Below are 17,371 nucleotides of genomic sequence, written 5' to 3' on the forward strand. Positions count from 1 at the left end.
CAACCTTAGATGCCCTTTTAGATTCTCTCCACGTACCCAAGGACATCGGCATCCAAAAATCTGTTAAACCCCTAGAGTTGATTGACACACCGGTTCATAACAAAAAAATCCCCATCAGAATCCGTCAGTTTTAAGTTACAGGTACCTGGTTTTTATTGAATGCGTCTCAATCCACCACATCTGCCAGTGTCGCGCTGCCGCATCTACGGTGAAAGGTAGAGTGATGTTTGTCAGACCATGAGACATCCCAAAAAATGGTCTTCTCACGTCAACGTCTGTAGCATATGACCTTCAAGCTAATGGAACTCCACTGTGGAAAGGGGCGGATTATCACAAACATGATGCTCTCTGTTTTTCCCCCACAAGTGTTACGGGACTCGTCTGAAGGTAACAAGTACCGGTTTTAAAAAAACGAATGGAAGTATCAAGGTATTTCTGTGCCAACCCAAAAAAGGGGTTCAATATGCATAAAAAAATATATAGATATATATTTCCTGAGTTTTTTAAATATCTCCTAGATTTAGGACAGACACTTCAAATCTCTGGTTTAAGTCATCAGTCAACCTACAAGGGTGTATTGATCACATCTTTACTATTGTTGCAGGAATCTGCTCTAAAGCTTTATCCACACCTATCGGATATAGTGACCATAATATGCAGTAATAACCATATCTAGAAAAACCAAAGTTCCAAAGACTGGACCTAAAATCGTGTATAAACGATCATACAAGAGGTTTTGCAATGATTCTTATGTCGAAGATGGGAACGATATTTGTTGGTCTGATGTGTGTAATGAGGAACATCCGGAAGCTGCACTTGAATCATTTATGAAACTGCTTTTCCCTGTTACAGATAGGCATGCACCCATCAAGAAACGGAATGTTAGAACTGACAAATCCCCATGGATATAGATTATGAATTGAAAAACTGTATAGCTGAGAGGGATGAGGAAAATAGAATAGCAAATGTCTGACATCAAGGTAGACTGGCAAACAGACAGTGAATTGAGAAATCACATAATTAACCTAAACAAAAAGAAGGAACTATACCATAGAACAAAGATAAATGATACAAAGAATGATAGTGAAAAGCTCGGAAGTACTTTAAATTAAATTCTAGGCAAGAAAGCAAAGTCAGCCCCATCCTTCATTGAGGCAGATGGCTTGTTCATTACAAAACCCTTTGATATTGCCAACCACTTTAATCACTTTTTTAGTGACAAGATTAGTAAACTTAGGTATGACATGCAAACAATAAATGCTGAGCCTTCATATTCATGCATAATGGACCAAATCATGACAGACAGGCACTGAAGTTTTGAGTTCCACAAAGTGGGTGTGGAAGAGGTACATTTTTTTTTTTTCTATCTATAGATTAGAAAAAAACACCAGGTACCAAAAACCTGGATGGTAAATTGCTGTGGTTGGTAGTGAAATACATTTTGACTCCTGTTTTCCAAATCTTCTATTTAAGTCTAGAAAACAGTGTGTGCCCTCAGACATCGAGGGAGGCAAAGGTCATTCCGCTACCCACGAATAGCAAAGCACCCTTTATTGTTTCAAACAAGTGTTTATCAAACTTTTTGAGAAAAATGTGTTTGATCAAATACAAAGATGTTTTACAGAAAACAAATTAACAACAGACTTTCAGCATGCTTGTAGGGAAGGGCACTCAACATGCTCAGCACTGACACAAAATAAATTTAAAGTAAAAAGATTGTTGGAGCTGTTTTGTTAGACTTCAGTGCAGCATTTGATATCATTGATCATAACCCATTGCTGAAAAAACGTAGGTGTTATGGATAGGCATTCTGTGCCTGATTATGGATTGAAAGGTACCTATCTAATAGAACACAGAGGGTTTTCATTAATGGAAGCCTCTCTCATGCAAATTCAGTTGAGTTTGGTGTACCGCAGGGCAGCTGGCTTGGGCCATTATGGTTTTCTGTTTTTACAAATGACCTTCCACTGACCTTGAATAAAGCCTGTGTGTCTATGTACGCTGACGACTCAACGGTATACACATCGGCTGAAACAGTAAAATAAATGAGACACTTAACATAGAGCTCCAGTCAGTTTTAGAATGGGTAACTAGCAATAGGCTGGTGCTAAATATCCAAAAAAACTAAAGCATCATTTTTGGGACAAACACTCACTCAACACTTAACCTTATTTGTATCTATTTTTGGATAATGTGACTATTGTGCTAGTTGAGAAGTCTAAACTGCTGGGTGTAATCCTAAATAGCAAACTATCATGATCAAAACAAATAGACTCAATGGTTGCTAAAATGGGAAGTGGTCTGTCTGTCCATGATAGGGCATTGCTCTGTCTTCTTGATATCTCAGTCGACCAGACAGGTCCTACAGGCCCTAGGTTTGTTGTACCCGAACTACTGCCCAGCTGTGTGGTCATGTGCAGCAAAAAAGGACATAGTTGGTCCAGAACAAAGCAGCACATATCACACTTAGATGTACACGGGGGAAAGTGTCAGTTACATGCATGTCAGTGTCTCCTGGCTCAAAGTTGAGGAGGGATTGACTGCTTCACTATTGGTCTTTGTGCAAGGTATTGATGTGTTGAAGGTGCCAAAATGTTTGTTCAAGCAGTTGAAACACAGTTCAGACACTCATCAGTACAACACAAGACATGCAACCAGAGGTCTCTTCACAGTCCCCAAGTCCAGAACAGAGGCTGGGAAACACAGATCATTAAATAGAGCCATGACTACATGGAACTATCTGCCACCCCAGGTAACTCAAGCTAGCAATAAAACCAGTAAAAAAACAGATAAAAGAACAACTTAATGCACAAAGGGGACTGTGAAGAGACCCAGACATTTTATAAATCTCATATTGTAATATGCGCTGTACTATGGATTAGATCCAGGTATTGTGTATGTACTGATATGTAGGCTGTGTGACGTTTTAAATGTATTTCAGTCCTTGACTAATAATGGTCTGTACTATGCGCTTGGCCCACCTATGTTGAACATAATAAGTGTCTCCCTATCCTCCGGATCTGTTCCAAACTCTCCTGAAAAAGCCAAACCTTGACCTGGAAATAAATAAAAAATTAATCGGCCTGTCGCATCGCTCTTCCCTCTCAGTAAAAAAAAACTAAATCTGTTTCTCAGCAACTCACTGCCTTCCTGAAGACAAATAATGTATACGAAACAAACCCGTGCATGGTACTGATTTGTGCGAAATCTTTAAGAAAAATATAAAACTAGTCTGCACACCACCAAGGTGAAATGGTTTAGTCTTGACTCTTGGTTGACAATGTTGAGGGATGGGTAATGTATTGATGCTTGAGTGGCAAATCAACACAAATGGATAAGAAAAGATAAAAGCCATCAGGTGCCCAGTTTAGGAAAAAGAGGAAAGAAGATGAGAAACGCGCAAAAGATAAAGGTACGCAGCTACTTTATCTCATTATGAGTATAATATTATGCATGTAATAAAATAGACAAGTATAACACTGTTTGTTAGCCTATGTTGCTACAGTATGTTACTTGCTATACTATTACACAAAGGGTGACAATATTCCGTTTTCTGTCCAACTAGCTTACATAACATTGGATATCATTTCACACAATTTCATCATGACAATGTACAGCTGAAGTCGGAAGTTTACATACACATAGGTTGGAGTCATTAAAACAACATTTTTCAACCACTCTGGAAATTTCTTGTTAACAAACTATAGTTTTGGCAAGTCAGTTAAGACATCTACTTTGTGCATGACACAAGTCATTTTTCCAACAATTGTTTACAGACAGATTATTTCACTGTAACACAATTCCAGTGGGTCAGAAATGTACATACACTAAGTTGACTGTGCCTTTAAACACCTTGAAAATTCCAGAAAACTATGTAATGGCTTTAGAAGATTCTGATAGGCTAATTGACATAATTTGAGTCAATTGGAGGTGTACCTGTGGATGTATTTCAAGGCCTACCTTCAAATTCGGTACCTCTTTACTTGACATCATGGGAAAATCAAAAGATATCAGCCAAGACCATTTCCAAATGCTTGAAGGTACCACGTTCATCTGTACAAACAATAGTATGCATGTATAAACAATGTGGGACCACGCAGCCATCATACCGTTCAGGAACGAGACGCATTCTCCTAGAGATGAGCGTACTTTGGAGCGGAAAGTGCAAATCAATCCCAAAGGACCTTGTGAAGATGCTGGAGGAAACAGGTGCAAAAGTATCTATATCCACAGTAAAACGAGTCCTATATTGACATAACTTGAAAGGCTGCTCAGCAAGGAAGAAGACACTGTTCCAAAACCGCCATAAAAACGCCAGACTACGGTTTGCAACTGCACATGGGGACAAAGATTGTACTTTTTTGAGTAATGTCCTCTGGTCTGATTAAAAGAAAATTGAACTGTTTGGCCATGATGACCATTGTTATGTTTGGAGGAAAAAGGGGGAGGCTTGCAAGCCGAAGAACAGCATCCCAACTGTGAAGCACGGTGTCGCAGCATCATGTTGTGGGGGGTGCTTTGCTGCAGGAGGGACTGGTGCACTTCACAAAATAGATGGCATCATGAGGAAAGACAATTATGTGGAAATATTAAAGCAACATCTCAAGACATCAGTCAGGAAGTTAAAGCTTGGTTGCAAATGGGTCTTCCAAATGGACAATAACCCCAAGCATACTTCCAAAGTTGTAGCAAAATGGCTTAAGGACAACAAAGTCAAGGTATTGACCTAAATCCTATCGAAAATGTATGGGCAGAACTGAAAAAGTGTGTGTGAGGAAGGAGGCCTACAAACCTTACTCGGTTACACCAGCTCTGTCAGGAGGAATGCGCCAAAATTCACCTAACTTAGTGTGGGAAGCTTGTGGAAGGCTACCCAAAACATTTGACCCAGGTTAAACAATTTAAAGGCAATGCTACCAAATACTAATTGAGTGTATGTAAAATTCTGACCCACTGTGAATGTGATGAAAGAAATCAAAGCTGAAATAAGTCATTCTGTCTACTATTATTCTGACATTTCACATTCTAAAAATAAAGTGGTTGTCACACCCTGACTGTAGAGAGCGTTTTATGTCTCTATTTTGGTTTGGTTTCGGTGTGATTTGGGTGGGCAGTCTATGTTCTATGTGTTTGGCCGGGGTGTGGTTCTCAATCAGAGGCAGCTGTCTATCGTTGTCTCTGATTGAGAACCATACTTAGATACCCTTTTCCCCCACTTGTTTTGTGGGAAGTTAACTTTGTAGTTGTTCAGGGCACATAGCCCAAAGCTTCACGGTTGTTTTTTTGTTCTTCGTTTTGTCGGCGTCATTTTTAAATAAAGTAAAAATGTACACTTACCATGCTGCGCCTTGGTCCAGTCCTTCAGCCAGCCATGACAGTGGTGATCCTAACTGACCTAAGACAGGGGATTTTTACTAGGATTAAATGTAAGGAATTGTGAAACACTGAGTTTAAATCTTTTTGGCTGAGGTGTTTGTAAACTTCCAACTTCAACTGTATATACATACCAATCACATACATGCATATATACATACATACTGTATATACACTTAGGCTTCTAACTTCAGTTTATAGATATTATACACATTTTACAGACCCAATCTATTTTGTAAATGTTATATATTGTTTGTTTTTGGTCCTTCCTCTATTTCTGATGTCTATCCAGTTTGATTTCTATTTGTAACTGTGCTATTTCACAAAACTTCTGAACTTATATACATTTTCCAGACCCTGTATGTTTTACATTGGTCATCTTGTTGTTATTAGTCCCATCCTTCAGCTCCATTCAACCCCTCCCATTGATCTCTTAACACCATCCATTTTGGATTTCTATTTGCCATATATTTTTCAACTGTGCTCTTATGCTTCACAAAATCACAGAACTTTTCTGTTCTCATATCTTCTACAGAAGTAAATTAAAGATACGTTTTTGCTAAAATAATTATTATATTATTGATTGATTGACTATGACTATTCAAATCACCCAGTATTGCTATCTGCAGCGTTAGTTATAGGTAAATGTTATAATTCTTCAGCCATTCCTGGACCTGTGACCAAAAATATGGACAGTACCAAAATAAATGATCTAATGACTCTGGCTCCTCGCAGCAAAATCTGCAGAGCTGGGAAAATTGTATCCCCCTTATATTTAACATTCTATTGGTTGCAAGAATTTTGTATATTCATTTAAATAGAAAAATTCAAAGTTTTGAATACGGCGTTGTTTTGCGTGTCAAATTATAAACCATGGGCCATGGAATCGCTAATTCTCAAATCTCTTCCCAACTATTTTGCAATTTATATGGCACAATGTTTTGGTCCTTAAATAAAAACATAAACCAATTTCGTTTATCACAATTTTCTTTAACTATTTCTGTTTTTTAATGCAGGGCTGACAGACAAGTTCCTTACTTTTCCCCCCTTTTACTTGACTCTTACATTTTTGTGGTAATGCTGCAATTAGTTAGTTGTCATTTTGGGTAGAGCAGACATTTCAAAATGTCTGTGTTTGCTGCATGTGTGACATAACTCCGCCCGTCCTGTTTATCATGTCACATACAAAAATTATTTATTTTATTTTTTGTTATCGAAAAATACTTTTTTTTAATCAATAAGTATATTTGAGTTTAACCACAATATGTGTTGTATTATTTGTTCTGTCTTTTCAGGTGTATTAAACTGAAATTGCAACCAACTTTATAAGGCTTGTTTAAAAAAATAACGCTATTTTGGAGATTATTTAATTTTCAAATAACCGAAAGTGAGCAGTTGTAACCTGAATAAAGGGGAAAAGGCCATTCTTGAACATGAGGTGAGACATTCTTACTAGTTTACTAGAGAACCATTTCGGATTTAAGTATACCATTTGTGTGACTGATGCCTTTAGTGAGAGGTCTAATGCTATAATATTTAATCATTTCTGCCCTCCAAATTCATATTCGTTATATAAATAGGCCCCTTGACTTTGACTGGCTTGCCATTCCAAATAAAATGGAATATGTTTTGTTCATATAATTTAAAAAGCAGGTCAGTAGATGTAGGCAAAACTTCTCATGACAAATAGGTACCCTGGGGCAGCAGGGTAGCCTAGTGGTTAGAGCATTGGACTTGTAACCGGAAGGTTGCAAGTTCAAACCCCTGAGCTGACAGGGTACAAATCTGTCGTTCTGCCCCTGAACAAGCAGTTAACCCACTAGGCCATCATTGAAAATAAGTATTTGTTCTTAACTGACTTGCCTGGTTAAATAAAGGTAAAATAAAAACTGTGATATGACTAAAGAGTTCATCAGGTTGATTTTTCCACAAATAAATAGGAATTTCCTTTCCATGGTAGCAAGATCTATTCTATTTTGGCTAACTTTCTATAAAAATGTATTGGAGTGAGATCATTTCTTTATTTCGGGATTCGTATACCGAGTATGTCCACGTCCCCGTCAGACCCTTTTATTGGTAAATTACATGGTAATGTAAAAGTTACATTTTTTGGTGATCCAATATGTAATATACTACACATCATAATTTGGTTTTAATCCAGAGAGGTTAGCAAAATTATCTAGATCCTTTATGTGGCTGTGGAGGGATTCTAATTGTGGCTTTAAAAGAAAAGATGAATCATCAGCATACAATGACAACTTTGTTTTAAAGCCATGGATTTCTAATCCCTTAATATTATTTCTGGATCTAATTTTTACAGCTAACACTTTGATGGTAATAATAAATAGATATGTAGATAGTGGACAACCTTGTTTGACTCCTCTTGACAGTTTAAAACTTTCTAAGATGTAGCCATTATTTACTATCTTACACCTAGTGTTACTATACATAACTTTAAACCATTTTATAAGAGATTCGCCTAATATTGAAATATTCCAGGCATTTATATATAAATGCCAGTTATACTTTATAAAAGCTTTTAAATATCAGCTATGAAAACCAGGCATGGTTTCCCTGATATTTCATAGTATTCTATTGTTTCCAGTACTTGTTGTCACACCCTGACCTTCGAGAGGCTTTTTATGTCTCTATTTTGGTTTGGTCAGGGTGTGATTTGGGTGGGCATTCTATGTTCTGATTTCTATGTTTTGGCTTTCTATGTTTTGGCCGGGTATGGTTCTCAATCAGGGACAGCTGTCTATCGTTGTTTCTGATTGGGACTCATACTTAGGCAGCCTTTTTCCCTTTTGTTATTGTGGGAAGTTATCTTTATTAGTGGCACTATAGCCCTCGTAAGCTTCACGGTCGTGTTGTTGTTTCTTGTTTTTGTTGGCGACATTATAAATAAAGAAATGTACGCTCACCATGCTGCGCTTTGGTCCACTTCTTCAGACAATCGTGACACTTGTCTTATATTATCTCCAATGGATTGTCCATGTAAAAAAACTGTCTGATTAAGATTAATAATATCTGACAATACTTTTTTCATTCTATGCACCAAGCATTTATTTTTTGGATTTTTATATATACACCACTTGGCTCCTGTTTCAGTAATAATGAAATCAGACCTTCTTGTTGCGTGTCTGATAATCTACCGTTTATATGGGAGTGGTTAAAAAATGCTAATAATGGTCCTCTGAGTGTATCAAAAACAGTTTGGTACAATACCACTGGTATGCCATCCAGCCTTAAAGGCTTTACATCAAGAAGTTCCTCTTCTGTAATTTGGCCTTCACGTGACTCTTTCTGTACAGATGGGGGAGGGGGCTCTACTAAGCTATATGAAATTGTGTTAAGAAGGTTATACCAAGGATCATTTAGATATTTATTTTGGTAATTTTAAGACGCCTTGAAGTATCAACAAATTACAAAGAATTGATGACAAACATTTTTGGCCTTTCTGCTATTATCCCATACAAACATTGAATAACAGATTCACTACATGGAACAACAAAAATATCAAAAGGAGGTTTGTTCTGATGTGCCTCTCCTATATCTGAGAGATATAAGAAAGATAAGGAAACATTTGTTGTTGTTGTTGTTTTTTTAACATGTATTTAACCCCATATTTTGGCCAAGAAACAGTGTCAATATATACTTTGTTTAATTTTTTTCAACTGGTACCGGGGGACCTTCAGACAAGTCTTCTGAGGCCTGTGGGCGTCATAGAGTAAAACACCTTTGCACAGAGGGGTCATATCAGTGTGTAGCCCAAACGGTTCTGATGATACAGAGAGAAGTTGGCAGATCGGCTGTACCAACTTCAGACGAGTCTCCTGACACTTGTGAAGGTCAAAGAGCAAAACGTAGAGCTTAATAGACAGCGACCGTAGGGGGTTAATAGAAAAACAACAAAATTGGATTTTCTTTGTTCACAACAACACTTAAACCTCACCAGGGGATGACTTTTGAGGTCTGGGAAAAAGCTAAGAAATGTTTATTTTTGTCTAGTTGCACCTTAATTCAGTGTGCATGTGCGCAGTAAGCGTGTGATGAACGTCAAATGCCCACTTGTGGTGCCACTGAACAGTGAAAAACTAGTAAGTTAGAGTTTATTTATTGTAATTTCAATTTGTTTGTAGTAGTTAAGTGTCAAGTTTGATTGCATAGCTACCTCAATTGTTATTTCAAATCATTTCAGTGACTTCACAGCAATTGCTAGCTAGCTAACGCAATGTAGCTATCTAGCAGGCTCAGCTAAATAAAAATCCCCTAGATACAGCCACCTTTCATAGATAGTTATGTCATGAGATTTGGAAATGAAAGAGGAATATAATAATATGAATCGAATAGAGTTTTCCATCTCCCCTTTTAAAGTATTTCTGGCACAGCACAGAAATGCCCTTATCCAGATTGTTAACAAAAGCATTTCCTAACAGACCTGCCTACAACCAGCAGGCAGAGAGGCAAGAATTATCTGTCCAACAGCACAAGAACAAGCTACACTGTTCACAGCCCTGTGTAATGTTCAATGTAATTGTATTGCTGGACTTTTTGAAACTTTATGTACAGTATGTGTGTTTAAAATTTGTAAAAAATAAAAGGAAATGTATGGTTTAAACATGTTCTTTACTGTTTATTTGTTTTAGCTGTTAGTGTTAATTCCCTAAGTGTTAATACATTTGTGTTTACATCTTTAGGCCATTTATATACAGTACCAGTCAAAAGTTTGGACACACCTACTCATTCTAGTTTTTTTCCTACATTGTAGAATAATAGTGAAGACATCAAAACTATGAAATAACACATATGGAATCATGTACTAAACAAGAAAGTGTTAAACAAATTAAATATATTTTATATTTGAAATTCTTCTAAGTAGCCACCCCTTGTCTTAATGACAGCTTTGCACATGCAATCTCTCAACCAGCTTCACCTGGAATGCTTTTCAAAGAGTCTTGAAGGAGTTCCCACCTATGTTGAGCACTTGTTGACTGCTTTTCCTGTGCTCTATGCTCCAACTCATTCCAAACCATCTCAATTTGGTTGAGATCTGGTGATTGTGGAGGCCAAGTCATCTGATGCAGCACTCAATCATTCTCCTGCTTGGTCAAATAGCCCTCTCCTTTTATCCAATGTAAAAAACACAATTTCACATTTACAGTAGGTGAATATGGATTATTGGGACAGTGATAATAATATGATATTCCCATAGAGCCCTGTCCTGACCTTCACCTTGATCTACATCTGATCCTCAGAAAAATATCTCTGGGGATAGTGTGTCTGTGGCTGGCTGAGTGTGTGGTACACATAACATACATGACCCAGTTCACAGCTTCTATAGGAAATGGGTTATTGCATAAACCATTCCTTGATCTATCTCAGTGGGCCCCTGGGGAGTGTGACATAAAATGTAGGGTGGGGAGTTCTATGTTTAGAATATGTGAGAGCTTGGAATGTTTAAAATCTTTAGAACCTGATTTAAATTCTAAGGACCTTAAATATTAATAAAGTTAAAGTAGCCTAGTTATTTTTATCACCAGTATTTGAACAGATAACAAGATTAATACACAGTGCGAATTCATACACTTATGAAAACTGCGGTGACGTTCAGCGCAGGCGGGAAAGATTCAATAAACATAAGCACTAAAACTAACAGTGCAAACTGAATTACACTGTCATATATCCATCAGGTATTCCAATCAGGCTATTGAGCAATCCGTCCTTGTGGCTGTATGTTTCCAGTGTTTCCAGTTTCCAGTGTAGGTAGAACCTGCAGGTCATATGTCTCTCTTTTCCTGCATCCCAAATGGCATCCTATTTTCCACATAGAACCATATGGGCCCTGGTTAAAAGTAATGCACTATTTAGGGAACAGGCTGCCACTTGGGACACAGTTTTTGTATGATGATGATGATGATTATAAGGATGTATGTATTTTTTTAATTCTGTGGGCCATGTTTTGTGTAGTTCTGTTCCCTCAGAGATCCCACGCACACTAAAAATGTATGCACTCACTGTACTGTGCGTTTAGTAAGACACTCAAAGGGTTCATTTCGTTTCAGTCGATTAGCCCTTAGCTCACGTCACTGAATATCAGGCCATTTCATTAGAAATGTTGATTACAGACGACTAATGGTCTTATATTATTAATAACTCCTCTCATTAACTGGACAGAAAACCATTAGCTGGCATCGCTGCATTCCAAAGTTCACATCTTCATCTAAATACACAATAATGTGATAATGCAAAAACAGTACATGACCAAATGATCTTGCCTAAAGGTAGACCTGAGCTCACGTTCAACACTACATTATGTTGAAATAGTGCTCAATATTTTTTCATAGTCTTTTCTTCATTTTTGTTTCACAAATATACTTTGTTTAGGTCTATTTCGATGATTGAAAACACAGTATTTTGCAATGAAGAAAAGCACAGTATGTTGCAGGTGGAAAGAAAGTTACCAAACTATTAAAAGGTTGAAAAGTGTGGGCTTAGATGGCATGTCCGGTATCAGTTTGATTAACCATGTCTGGACATTCCTAGCTTTCACAATGTCGAGCTGGATAGTATAGTTGATACAACATTTGTGGAGGAAATTACAAACACACACAAACACAGACACAAACGCACATTCTCCAGTGTCTACCACCAAGCCAAGCATCATGAGTCACGCCACGTCATAATCTTGGGTAACCTAACAACGATGTGGGCGGATGATTTATTGGTTAGGCTAGTTGTTGACATAACAGCAGTTGATAAATTAGTTAATGGTTGACATAACTAGTACAAACTATGGTATGTGGCCATCAGTTCTGGTATGGCCTTCTCTGTGCTGTGGTAGGCCTATATTTGTCCCGAAACAGGAATAGAGTATAAATGTGTATAGATGATGTGCACAGTGTGTCTGTAAACAGATTATATTTCAACTTTATGAGGATATCAGACTGAGCAAGTTTCCACTTTCTATACATTGTTATACTATAACCTGCTCTATAATCTCTTCTAGAGAAAGTGAGTTTATACATATCTGCACCTCTCTGTCTGTCCTCTTCCCTCCTTCTATGGTGACTTCTGTTGATCCAGAAATGCCTGATTAGCTCTACTCTGCTCTGTCTGCCCCACACAATAGCAACCAGCTTTGCGTCGTCGTTCTCTATGTTAATACAGTTCTCGTTGTGTGGTTCTCTTTGCTGATAACTCTAGGTTTTAATCCGGAACCTATGTTTGAGCTGGGGAACATCACCCATGGCATATAGCAGGGGGGGGTGGATTAGTGACGAGAGTCGCTGTAACAGTGTCTAATCTGCAGCACGCTTGTTCTTCTCCTACCCTCCAGCTCTCTACGCATCTCAATGGAGCCCACAATGACAGAGCCGAGACATCGCCCTCTGCATATCCACAGTACTATAACACAGGACAATGACAGAGAGGTTTGTCATGTGCCCTATTCCCATAGCATAAGGGACAGATCGAAATTTACTGGAGAGGGGTGGCCCAAATAGGGAAGGGTTGTCCAAAGAAAATTGGGTTTTTGGAGGGATGTGTTTTTTTTGAGGGGGTGGGGGACAGGAGAGGGTTTACATGAGCTTTTCTGTTCATATTTTTCCTAATATTTTTTCCTATAAACAATGGCTTTACCCTAATAAAGTTTAGAAACATTTGTTAAGGTTTGGTATGGTGTGGCTATTATTACACTCCTTCTGTACGCCTAAATCTGTGTAGCAGATGCAGTAGCCATCTGGCATGAAGAAATGCATGTTGGTGTCATCGCATGTCTCTATCTCTCTGGGGTTAGGCCTAAGCTTCTCTTCTTTTATATAGGCTATACATACACTACCGGTCAAAAGATTTAGAACACCTACTCATTCAAGGGTTTTTCCCTATTTTTAGAATGTTCTACATTGTAGAATAATAGTGAAGACATCAAAACTATGAATAACATTTATGGAATCATGTGGTAACCAGAAGTGTTAAAAATGTTAAACAACAAATAGCCACCCTTTGCCTTGATGACATCTTTGCACACTCTTGGGATTCTCTCAACCAGTTTCACCTGGAATACTTTTTCACCAATATTGAAGGAGTTCCCACATATGCTGAGCACTTGTTGGCTGTTTTTCCTTACACTCTGCGGTCCGACTCTTTCCAAACCATCTCAATTTGGATGAGGTCGTGGGATTGTGGAGGCCAGGTCATCTGGCCAGGTCATCACTCTCCTTGTAAAATAGCCCGTACACAGCCTGGAGGTGTGTTGGGTCATTGTCCTGTTGAAAAACCAGATGGGATGGCATATCACTGCAGAAGGCTGTGGTAGCCATGCTGGTTAAGTGTGCCTTGAATTCTAAATAAATCACAGACAGTGTCCAGCAAAGCACCACCACACCATCACACCTCCTTCTCCATGCTTCATGGTGGGAACATGTAGAGATCATCCATTCACCCACACCGTGTCTTTCGGTTTAAACCAAAAATCTTTAAAAAATGGACTCCAGATGAAAGGGCTGTCTTACGGTATACCAGCCCTATCTTGTCACAACACAACTGATTGGCTCAAAGTTATTGTTTTAGGAAAGTAGCCTAAAACTCCCACCCCAAAAAATAGGCTATAAAGATTTGCATATGCTACACATCGAAACACAAAGAACTGGTGTTTTGTCATTTGTTATAGGCTGGTTTTAAGGACATGTAAATGTAGCTCACAAGGTCAACATCCCTCATTTATTGATGGCGCTGGCTGCGCCAGGATGGATCTGATTGCCTGTGGATGTCCATGAAATGTTTCAAATGTCCGGTAAATTAAAATCTTCTCTGTCATGTCCGGCACCAAATTTTCCAAAAGGAAATTCTGAAATGCCATATTGTTTTTATGAAGGTTTTAGAATATTCACCCAAGAATGCCCAAGGCGGCTATAATCACTGCCAAAGGTGATTCAACAAAGTACGTAGTCAAGGGTCTGAATACTTATGTACATGTGATATTTCAGCTTTTTACTTTTAATACATTTGCAAAAATTTCTAAAAACCTGTTTTTGCTTTGTCACTGTAGAGTATTGTGTGTAAATTGATGAGGAAGATAAACAATTTAATACATTTTAGAATAAGGCTGTAAAGTAACAAAATGTGGAAAAGGGGTCTGAATACTTTCAGAATGACCTGTACATGTAATGCCTAACAATATTCCAGAAATGTATGGTTATGACATCTAGTCTACAGTGTGTCCAAAGAGGTTCCTAATTCGGCTTCTTAAATTACTCTTTATGTACTGCTCAATGGAGACAATCTTTTTGGCCATCAATCCTAAACTTTGGCAGTGATATAATGAAGATGAAGTGTGATGGTGAATCAAATTGAACCTAAATGTAACTTTGTCAAAAAGAGCACATGTTCAAGTTCATGAAAAAAAAACGTTTTCTTTCATCTACACAAAAAAAGGAGGGGCAACTGAATCAAAGATAATTTTAAAAAAAGTAAATGAAAGAGTTTATTTCCAAAACGCTATATCTGTTACGTCCGTCGTTAGAGGAATGAGACCAAAGCGCAGCATGGAAAGTGTTCATGATTTTTAAACTCCGAAAAAACAACAAATTACAAAACCGAACGTAAAGTTCTGCAGGGCTAGACAGCAACTATGCAAAAACAAGATCCCACAAACTCAGATGGAAAACAGGCTGCCTAAGTATGATCCCCAATCAGAGACAACGATAGCCTCTGATTGGGAACCATACCCGTCCAACAAAGAAACAGAAAAACTAGAATGCCCACCGAAATCACACCCGACCTAACCAAATAGAGAAATAAAAAGGCTGTCTATGGTCAGGGCGTGGCAATATCCACCAATTTTTATAAGAAATGATTGCTTATACCTTCATGTGTGTGTAAAATATTAATGTTGTCAGATTTTTTTATTCATACTCTACATGACCAGAGGTATGTGGACACCTGCTCGTCGAACATCTCATTCCAAAATCATGGGCATTAATATGGAGTTGCTGCTATAACAGCCTTCTGGGAAGGCTTTCCACTAGATGTTGGAACATTGCTGCGGGGACATGCTTCCATTCAGCCACAAGAGCGTTAGTGAGGTTGGGCACTGATGTTGGGTGATTAGGCCTGGCTTGCAGTCAGTGTTCCAATTCATCCCAAAGGTGTTCGACGGGGTTAAGGTCAGGGCTCTGTGAAAGCCAGTCAAGTTCTTCCACACCAATTTTGATGTGTATGGATATCGCCTTGTGCACGGGGGCATTGTCATGCTGAAACAGGAAAGGGCCTTCCACAAACAGTTGCCACAAAGTTGGAAGGACAGAATCGTTTTGAATATCATTGTATGCTGTAGAGTTAAGATTTCCCTTCACTGGAACTAAGAGGCCTAGCCCCAATCATGAAAAACAACCCCAGACCATTATTCCACATCCACCAAACTTTACACTATGCATTGATGCAGGTAGCGTTCTCCTGGCATCTTCCAAACCCAGATTCGTCCGTCGGACTGCCAGATGGTGAAGAGCAATTCATCACTCCAGAAAAACGCATTTCCACTGCTCCATGGTCCAATGGCGGCAAGCTTAATACCACTCCAGGCGACGTTTGGCATTACACATGGTGATCTTAGGCTTGAGTGCGGCTGCTCGGCTATGGAAACCCCTTTCATGAAGCTAAAGATGAACAGTGCTGACGTTGCTTCCAGAAGCAGTTTGGAACTCGGTAGTGAGTATTGCAACCAAGGTCAGACAGCTTGTGTGGCCTTCCACTTCTCACGACTGAGCCGTTCCTCCTCCTAGATGTTTCCACTTCACAATAACAGCACTTACAGTTGACCGAGGGAGCTCTAGCAGGGCAGACATTTGACCAACTGACATGTTGGAAAGTGGCATCCGATGACGGTGCGAAGTTGAAAGTCACTGAGCTCTTCAGTAAGGCCATTCTACTGCAAATGTTCGTCTATGGAGATGGCATGGCTGTGTGCTCGATTTTATACCTGTCAGCAACGGGTGTGGCTGAAAAAGCCGAATCCACTAATTTGAAGGGGTGTCCACATACTTTTGTATATTGTGTATTTTGACCAAATAAATTGATGAATACATGTGAAAATATATTCCAAAATACATAATTTGATTTGATATATTTTGGAATGTTTTGGTCAATTTGGCCAATTTGCAATATTTCACATGTATCCTAAAAAAAACGTATCTTCCGTATGGCGTGTGTATGTCTTTTTGTATTGAACAGCCAACACAAAACATTAAACACTGTGAGAGAAAAGAGAGAGAGAGAGGGGGGGTGATCAAATAAAACAGACTGTTTCATTTACCTATCCAAACGATTTCCGAATGGATGGATTTACTCATTCAAACATACACTTGAACAGAACTAGCAGCACTAGCACACATACAATAAACATACAGAAGACACACGCACGCACACACGTCAGCCTACATTGTGTTAACAGCTGTAGATAGGCATGAGTAATGAGTGTAGATACACTTCATGTAAAGCAATGGGTGTTACCAGTTATCTCTAAAACTGTGTTTACCCAGTCACTCAAACATAACACACCTGGATTACGTAGTAAAGTGTATGTGTGCGTGTGTGTGCGTGTGTATGTGTGTGTAGGGGTCCATTTAGCCGTGTCTCAGGGTGCCATTTTAATTACTGTACAATTACGTGTCAATTACAGACAAACACACACACACACACACACACACACAGCTCCTCTTGGACCTAATTCACCCCACATCAAGAGTTCAGAAGGTTCACTCTATAAGTTGTTAGGAATTTAGGGGAAAACAGGGACATGTACTCTTACACTTGAACCGGGGAGAGGAGACGATGTGGAACGACCATGTAATGTAATGACTTTGATCTCTCGATCTCTCCACCCTCTCTCTTTGTCCCTCCCTGTATCTCTCAGGTTGGTTTAGAGGTTACTAAGGATAGCATTGCAGACTGTTACAGACTCACTGTACTGGAGAGGCAATGAAAACGTTTCAGGGTGAGG

The sequence above is a fragment of the Oncorhynchus tshawytscha genome, linkage group LG01, assembly GCF_018296145.1.
Source record: "Oncorhynchus tshawytscha isolate Ot180627B linkage group LG01, Otsh_v2.0, whole genome shotgun sequence".
Taxonomy (NCBI): Eukaryota; Metazoa; Chordata; class Actinopteri; order Salmoniformes; family Salmonidae; genus Oncorhynchus; species Oncorhynchus tshawytscha.